Genomic DNA, 10158 nt, shown 5'->3' with positions numbered 1-10158 from the left:
TTGCATCTTATTTCCAAGACACATCATCTTTGGTTCAAGGTACACAATACACTCAACCTTATGTTGATGTTCAAAATGTTGAGGGAATGGAAGACATTATAACACCTTCTAGAATTCATTTTAGAAGACCAAAATATTTTATTGATATTGATACTAACATTTTGAAATCAATGCTTGACAAGATTAGCAAGCATACTTATCAAAGAAAAGTTAATCATATGTGGAGATTATTTTTTGAAGAATTAAATATTACAGGTTAATGCCAATTATTTGTTAAAATGACGAGGAATTTGAAATTTAGGCCTATCATGAAGATTCTTGGGCTAAGAATGATGGATAATTCAAATGAAAAAAGCATTGTAAAGAATCTAATGAGTGCTTATGAAAAAGTGGGTTCTAAATCATGCACAGAAGATAGTAATATCACAAGACGAGTACTTACATTGACAATAGTAAGTAGCCAAATGAAGAAAGCTTGACACATGAGCGAGACAAGAAAAACATTAAAAATTGGTAGAGGTATTCTAAGGAGAGCCATGCTAAGGCGTGAGAGATTGGAAGATCCAACAAAAAATAAGTTATGGACATTTAGCGGTAGACTACCACGAAAGGATAAAGAAATTAATGAAGCTTTGAAATCATTGATCAAAGATTTTTGAAAAAATAACATAGATATTTCCCCTAATCAAAGAGATGTTTTAAGGAGGAGGATTGGTAGCCAAAATCATGACCCACATTCAAAACATTTCTTGGAATCAACTCAGACACAAATTTTTGCAAAATTTATTGGTATGCATCCTCAAATTTGAATAAGTCAAAGATTTTTTGAGATGGGTAAACCTTTTTATGTCAAGATAAATCACACATGCACAACTTCTTGTTGTAGGATACATATTGAATTTTCTAACCATTTTGATGTTTTTAGGCATATATGTGTGTTTTTGCATTCTAAGTTTGTTTTGTAGGATTGTGACATGAATGAGCCACCAAGATCTTCAAGGGAATTCATATCCAACATTTTATGTGAAATAGGGGATGGCCAAAATTTTTACAAGACATCATGCTTGGATGGTACATGCTTATTTTATGATTCTTTGCAAATTTTATCAACTTGTCAAGATATGGATAATACACGTGCAATTGGAAATAAAATAGAAGATTATAGAAAATTTAAGACAATGACATATGCTCTAAAAGATGGGAAATAGGGCAAAAGATGTGATTTGGTCATTGAAAAGATTCTAGTGTATGAGTTCATGAAGATTTTTTGTGAAAATATTATTTATGAGTATGCAAGGCATACACATATAGCCTGATGGTTGGATTTGCAATTCAAGTTGTGCAATGATACATTTCCATTGGATACCATTTTTTTTGTTGTAGACTTCATAGAGAACTACATGCTACAACCACAAAATGAGGTGCAAGAAAAGTATTATACTTCTCAACAAGTTTTCATATTTGTTCACATAATATTCATGCATTCACGTACAAGTATAGAGGATGATAGGAAGATTTTGAGGGAGTACCATTTTTACATCAGTGATGATGGATCACATTCGACAGAGTTTGTATAGGGTTGTTTTCAACTATTTTATGGAGATTTGGCTAATAGGGGCATCACATATCTTCAACACATTATTTGGTTAGACAATTCTGCATCTCAATTCAAGAATGCACATATGTTCTATTGGTTAAGTAGAATGCATAGATTGTGTAGAATTCAATATATTTGGATTTTCACAGAGGCTGGTCATGGAAAGGGAGAGCATGATGGTGTAGGTGCATGCATCAAAAGAGCCTTAGCTCATGAAGAACTAAAGTACAAAGATGGAGCAATATTGATAGATGCAAAATCCATCATCCAGTGGTGTAATGCTACAATGGGTCCAGGTAAGGAAGGTGGGTCTACAATTCATAGATTTTTTTGGTTGATAGATAATACTAACATTGCACCATATCAATATTGTTGCACACTAATAAGATCCAGTGAGTTACATTCTTTTGGAAGATTTGATGTAGGTTCATGGAGTATCCACACACGAAAAATGGCATGCTATTGTCCATGATGTGTAGAGGAAAATTGGGATGATTGTAAGTGAATTGAATGGGTGGACAAATGGGATATACAAGTTTTGGACCCAATGACACCTTTCATCCCCCACAAGCACTAGAAATGGTACAGATGGATTTTTCTATTGACTTTGACCACTTGTTTGATCTATTACAACCTGGTAATATACATATTTATATATCTTTGTAATTTCAATATGTAACTTTATAACTTTTACCTATGTATTTTCTAAATTAATGACCGCATTTTGTACATTTGTAGGCCATGTTTTTGTTGTTATTGCACCTGAAGAAAATGAATAAGGGATAGATTATTATTTGTGTCATTGTGTCCAAGCCAAAATTTTTTTGAATCACTAAGTTGTAGATGGTGAAGGTTTAGAGTACCATGTCAATGCAGTGGTTGTAACCAGCACATGGCTTAGATGATATTCTACAAAGAACCCTAACTTGTGGTTATTCAAAGATTGACAAACAGAGAGAAAGATTCTTCATTATTCAAACTTTTTTGTTGCATCAAATGTTCACTTGATAAATTATGGTGGAAAACCACATAATAAGATTCTTTAGAAAGTTCGTGAGTTAGACCATGAGGCAATACTTGAGATGTTAAAATGTAGAATAGATCTAGTTGGCTCATTAGATTGAATAGGGAGAGAAGGAGAGAGAGAGAAAGAGTGATCAATTGGATCCAAATACAATGTTGCAACCTCTCCCCCAAGAATATCCAATAACCATAAACACCAATTACAGTACCACTAAACTAGAATCACCAGTGGGCTACCTTATAATCAGGCACCTTGATAAAGTCTGAAGAAACAAAAAGTGTATTTTCAGGCTTTAAATCCGTATGGACAAGTTTCAGTTCATGCATATCTGCCACACATCATTTGGTAATATTAGGGGACCATATTGTTATGGTGTGTAAATGATGAGATAAGTTTAAATCATAGATTATATATATATATATATATATATATATATATATATATATATATATATATATATATATATATATATATATATATATATATATATATATATTTAGAATCTAGATACATTATTTGAATTTATATTAGATTCTTTAATAGGACCCATTTTAAGATTAGTCATTTGAATAAGTGAAAGTTTAGAATTTTTTGTTTAGATCAAAATGTAATGAAAGAACATGAAAATTGTTAGAATGTGAATGGTTTGTGATGTAAAGTCATGATTGTGTGCATGTAACCAGAAACTTCAAATTGGAAAAAGTAAGGATATAATGGGAGAAGTTTCCAAGACTCATCAAGCCATGTTTAGTAAGCCATTTGATCATTGCTAGAAGCTCAAACAAATCATTCTTTGCATTTGGAACATTGTTACCAATAATGATATTATGACTAACATGTTTTTATCTTTTAATAAAAATAAGGAGGAATCTAGTGGTTCAAATGTTGATAGTGAGTCTACTAATAGAGAGACATTTAGGGGCAAAAGATCCAATGGTAGAGGAAGGTCTATTGGAAGAGGGCCTAGTGTGTTCACTGGTAAGTTCTTTACTTTTAACCAAGTAGGAAATTAGTCCTTTAGATGCCTTGAAAAGAACAAACAAGGATATTACATCTATTTGGTTCTATTCTTTCTTACAATTTTTATTGCCTTATGTGTTTTGGGTTTAAAATTTGAAAACAAGACACTCTCATGTGTCCTTTCTTAAATTATTGATGTAGTGTCACAAAAAAAAATTCTTTTCAAATTAGTTTCTTTCTAGAGTTGGTCAATATGAAATATAGTTAGTATATTCTAAAACAAGTAAGAGAACCTAGAACTAATGCCTCTTTTTCTTTGAGTTATCTTCATTCCTCTAACAACTAACTCAATCTTAGCACTAAAGATAATGGACAGTACAAATCTACTCATGCCAACTATTATTATTATTTCTAAGAAAGAGATGGAAAAATAAAAGTAATCCAATAGGAAGTAAAATAAAAGCAATTGAAACAATCAAGGGAAGTTAGCCGCGTGTGACCTTTATATACTTTGCACAACCTTATAAATATATATATTGCCACCTCTTGAGTACCCTCTTTTAAGCGCCTCTTCACCTTCCATGTGACCGCAATCTATTCCTTTACTTTTATCACACTCCAAACATGTGCTCTTTTAATGCCAATGCATTAATTAAATAATTTATTATTATTATTGTTATTATGTACTTAATGTTTCTTTTAATTGCCTATGATTGCTTACTATTTTAACTAGAGCATTTGTTAACTTTAAACCTAGCAGCAATTTCCAATTCCTTTTGAATGTTTTAAAACTTAATCAAAGTCATTGTTTTGCACATCCACATAACAGTCACATTTTTCAATACTTTTACCTAACAATTATACTAATCTCTTTAATGTAGAGGATCCATCTAACATTTTATACATAGAGAAATGGATGGGAATGTGAACAAGCTAAAAGGAAATCTTGGTCTACTTGGAGGCACAAGGCAATAGATATTCTTCCATTTTAGAATTAATAAATTAGCATTCTTATTTTTCATTTTTTATTTCAAATGAAATTGATTTGAATCATCAATCCAATGGTGCTTTTATTTTTAGTATTTGAATTCAATTCCTATACAATATTTATGAAAGACATCTAACCAAATTAAAAAAAATATATGTAACAAGGATCAAGACATTATGCATGCTTAGTGTTTCCTTTGATAGAAGAACATAAGTAGGGATAAATATGATGAACTTTTCCTCTTAGAATCTATTTTTCTTTGAACTTGTGTTTCTATCCATTTCAAGTTAACTGATTTTTATCATGAATTGTTATTCTCATTCATACTTTACTATATCTTTTATTTTTTCAGAATTTGGTGTGTTTACTTGCTATAATGATTTATGAGAAATCCATTCAACAATTAGATTAAGCTTCTTAGAATTGCTGTAGTAAATTACTACATGTCATCTACATTAGGCTTTAAAAGGGCTGAATTATTTCCATATTATATGAAATTTCAGTGTTAAGAGAAAATGATAGATGTTTTACCATGATTCTTGGATCAAATTTTCCAAAAACAATGTTTTACCCTTATTAACCTCATCTAAGGTGTTTCCACCTATTACCTAATTACTTAATGCCCTATAGGCCTTGGGAACTAATGGCTTATAGAATTACCAAATGAGCCTTAAGCCTTTACAAATGGGCTTATAACATCATGAAATTATACCTAACATCCTAAAACCTTATTGTCTTGCTCGTGAATCCTTTAGGAAGGTGGTGTAGTGTAGGATACTAGTGGAATGCCCCATGATGACTTTTGTGCTACTGGAGGGCTACTAATTTATCAATTAGGTCTCTTAATACACCTTGGAAGAATTAGGCATTGGGAGTTGGGTCTAGCCAAGTGGATGGTTAAATCCAATTGAATACACATTATATGACTCATAAAAGTCTTATTTAACCCTTGGTTAAGGCCTTTGCATATTTGTAGTCATTTTTAGTCACATGGAGTTTGTAGGTGTTTTTGGCAACTTGGATAACTTGCTTGCTTGAAATTTTTTGGAAGTGGAGTTAGTCTTGTGGATCCAAAACTGTGGAGTTCAATGGGTTAAGCCTTTTGAATGATTATCCTCTAATAAAAGATTAAGTGGGTTGGCTCATTGTTTTAGTTACACTTGAGGAAGATATAAGGGAATTTTTTCAAAGAAAAGGGATAGTTAGTTGTTTCTACATCAAATCATTGGTTGACCATTGACCTTTGTATCACTTAAGGTGCCATCTCTACTTATAATTGAACAAACTATATCATTGACTCTCTACATAAACTGTGCTAATTCTTCATTTGTAGGTCACCAAAGAAGAGGGCTAATAAAGTTGAAGCACTAGTGATAAAGGGTGAGATGTCAAAATCATCTGTGAAATGGTATTATCAATTCACATCCTCAATGTTTATTAGTGCTTTTTGTTCAAGTACCATTGTGTGTTAATCATGTATAGTATATAGAAAATCAATTTACTCTTCCATAAAATGGTTCCTAAGTTAACAACTTTTATTGTATTTTGTGATTTTGTTCTAGCATTTAATGTGATTGTAATATTGGTTTTTAACTGAAGGAGGACAAAGCGAAAAGAGTAAAAAAGTTGCATCTATGAACACACCTACAAATGGAAGTGGAAGAAAATCTAAGGGAGCTAAGGAAGTAAAAACTATAACAGATCAGGACCAAATAGGGATATCATCAGATACATGTGCAAGGAGTTCAAATGGTGAACCTTTGGTATGTAAACTCCAAAATACTATTTTTGGTTTTAAACTAAACTTGAGTATGCATTTGACTTATTTATCTTGAAAATGTAGAATGCATGGAGATCACATGCGCACACTAATTAGTAGACTTTAGGAGTTGGGATTCACTTCAAAAATATATGAAGAACATGCATAGGTATTAGAAACTTCTTATATTGCTTAACATACCCATCACCTTTAAAAATAGTTTCTACAAAGACAATACAAGGCATTTCACAAGACATTGCAGTGATCCTTCATAGCACTACCTTCCTAAGTGGCTCATGATGGAGGTTATAATGTTTTAGAATGTTAGGAATAGTTTCAAGTTGATATCAGTCTAGTTGTAAAGGCTTGAGACTCATTGGTGTTTCTATAAACCTTGAATCCTTAAGACTGATGCAAATGTTAATTAATCCTAAGCACAATGCTGATATCAACCCAAAAGGATAGGTCCTACACCTAAACCTCTACACCTTGACACACCAACAACACAAATGGATCAGCATTAATCCATAAAATTGACACCTAGCAACTTGATTCAACACCTAAGAAATGGTGGATCTTCACAAATTAAGACTCTTAGCATGTAAAGGTGGTTCCATATATCAAAAAAACCAAAAAAACAAGGCCATACAACAACTTGAACATGAGTTCCATAGTTCTATCCAAATAATGCAGCACTTAGCATTAATCCATGTAACTTCAAACTTGACACAATGCTTCAAAAATGGTGAATCCTTAAAAAAAAATTTGAATAGCATAATAAGTAATTCAATATGTTAGGAAGACCCAAGAATTAAGACCAAACAACATGTTCAACATGGGTTTCATGACACTGTTTGAAAATGCAGCAATTAAGGCTACTAGCCCATCCAAGAAAAAATGTGCAATAATTATAAAAACTTCCAAAGGACCTCCCCAAATAGTTGGCATTCTAGATACCCTTTATGGATTTTGTGAAACCTTCAAAAGGACAAATTCTAGAACCAAATATAAGTCCTCCAAAATTGAACTGTCATATGGGCCTTCCAAACTCCAATTAGCACCTTAACTTGCTTTCAACCTCCAAATAGAAACTAGGCCTTCTTACAAGGTTAATGATTGATCCACTAGACCTCTAACATAGGTAGAATTTACCTCTAAGTGTACTCCACTTCACAAGTCCAACCCTCAAACCTAGGGTGCTCAAACAACTTGGAGCAAACCACAACACTTAGGGACTCCCTATCACCAATAGGCTTAAAATGACAAGTAGTTCTTAAATGGTTCCAACATTCAAATTTTCTGATGGAAATGGTTTTTTATAGACTCAAACCAATAAGAAAACCCCAACTTTGAAGTTTCTCACACTCAACAATCAAATTGCAAAAACTATTACCAACACTTCTTATTGGGACAATTCCTAGTTTCAATGGTCAAACTCCCAAACCATACAAAGGACCATCTAGTGTTTTTAAATCAACAGAGACCCTTCAACCACTCCTAAGATATTCCAAAAGATCAATCACAAAATTTTCTCCAACATCAGGTTATGTCCACTTTGTGTTACAGTCCTAAATGGCTAGTTTAGCCTTGGTTACAAGGAAAACATAAACAAATGGCTTTATAGACTTGGCTCAACCCCTTGGATCTCTTATACACCTTCAATTTTTCCTTCTACACCCTTCACTTGGGTCAAATCAATCAACTTGGGAGTCAGATCCTTCTTTTTCCTTCAAAACTAGACTAGACATAAGACTAAGTTCAGTCTAGGGCTTGCTGGTAAAAATAGGTGATCTACTCTTACAACCCTGAAACTCTTCCATCTTAAAGACCACTCTCCTAACTTTAATTCCACAAAGTGACATTCAAATCCCATAGTGGGTTTGCAAGTTAGAGGCCATCTTGCTGAAACCCTCAGATTTAGGGTAAATCTGAGTAACCTTCACAAAATTTGCTATAAATAGATAAGATAAACACTTCAAACCAAATGCAATGGAATCTTAACTCAACCCTCTATCCAAGAAATCATATGAAACTTGTGTCACTCTAAATCTATATAGGCTATACAGAATTGAAGAAACAGTAAAAAAGATAGAAATTTTGAGTTTTATTCACCACATACTGTCCACCCGTCTATACAATGACCTTCCCCACATGTGGAGATCTTAAATAATTTCTTTCTAATGGTTACCAATTCCATTTAGATGGTTGGAAAACTTTACAATTTCATTTTTTTAGTTTGAGAAAAAAAATTGCAAAAATTGCTCTTTAGCAACTTTTTGCATTTTGCAACTTTTTTGCACTTTTGCACTTTTTTACAAACCTTTAATCCAAAGGTGTCTTAATGACTCAAATCCACCTAAAACATCCTAAAAACATCAAAATACTCAAAATCAAACCTATTATGTTCCTTGGTTACAAATGGTCACTTGGCTTATAACCACACCAATGTGCCATTATACCTTACAATTGAGTCTTTTATTACAAGTATGGATCAAACTTTTTTCCTAATGATTCAAACCTACTAAACACCTTTAATTCATGCCTAAGAGCCTTAGGTTCCCTACACCACTAGGGTTCTCAACTAACTTAGATCAATCACAACTTCTTAGGGACTTACCTTCTCTAATAGGCCTAAAAAGGAAAACTCTCCCTAGATGGGTTTAGAACTCAACTTTCCTGATAGAAAAGGTTTCTATGGACCTAATCTCTAAAAAACACCCAACTTTAAAGTTCTCAAACCCCCAACAACTGATTTGCATAATTGTTATCGATATTTCTAATAGGGCTAATCCTAGCTTTCTCAGTCAAACTAACAAACTTTACAAAGGGCCACACTATCTTTTCACCTCTTTAGACACCATTTAACCAAATCTTAGAGAATCCAAAAGATCAAACTCTAAATCTATTCCAACACCAACTAACACCCACTTTGAGTCACAGACCTAATTGGCCAGATTAGGCAGGGTTAAAAAGGAAGTATGAGTAAATGGGTTCACAAACCTAATTCCACCCCTTGTAACTATTCTTCACATCTAATTAATCCTCCTACATCCTTCACCTAGGTCAAATCAATTAGTTTGGAAGCTTGAACCTTCTTTCTTCTTCAAATCTAGACTAGACATATAGCAATGTTTAGTCTAGGGATTACTAGTAAAAATAGGTAACCTAAACTTATAGTTCTAAATCTATACCATTTTTAAGTACCCTCTCCTAACTTGCATTCCCCAAAGTGGCATTGAAATCCCACAATGGAATTGCAAGTTAGGAGGCTATGTTGAAGAAACCCTCAGATTTAGGGTAAATCTGACCAACCTCTACAAAAACTAATGTAAATCTTGTTGTAGATAAGATAAATACTTGAAACCAAATGAAATGGAAAACTAAATAAATCCTCTATCCAACCATTCCAAACTTTCACTCCTACCAATCTATACAAGCCATACATATTGAAACAACAAAGAAAAAGGTAGAAATTTTGAGTTTTATTGAATGTCTGCTATTCACCCATCCGTACAATGGGTTTATCCTATTGTGGAAACCTTAAATAGATGAAATCCAATGGTAATAGCCACTTATCAACACTAATCAACAAGAACACTAAAATATTGAACTCAATCATAACAAAAGATAGATTATTATACTCAAAGTCATGAAAAACACTAGCTCATTGGTCAAGTTGATCACATATAAGTACAAATATCTAGTATGGTTGGATATATTTGTGAATATTATTTCTATATAACTTGGAATGAGGTTATAATTCACTCTACAACTCATGATATTCCCATTTTACTAACTACTGTCCCCATTTTGTGCCATTACCTAGGGTT

The sequence above is a fragment of the Cupressus sempervirens genome, chromosome 1 (genome assembly GCF_028749045.1).
Source record: "Cupressus sempervirens isolate cs-2001-9-10 chromosome 1, ASM2874904v1, whole genome shotgun sequence".
Classification (NCBI taxonomy): Eukaryota; Viridiplantae; Streptophyta; class Pinopsida; order Cupressales; family Cupressaceae; genus Cupressus; species Cupressus sempervirens.
Note: the sequence above shows the minus strand (reverse complement) of the source record.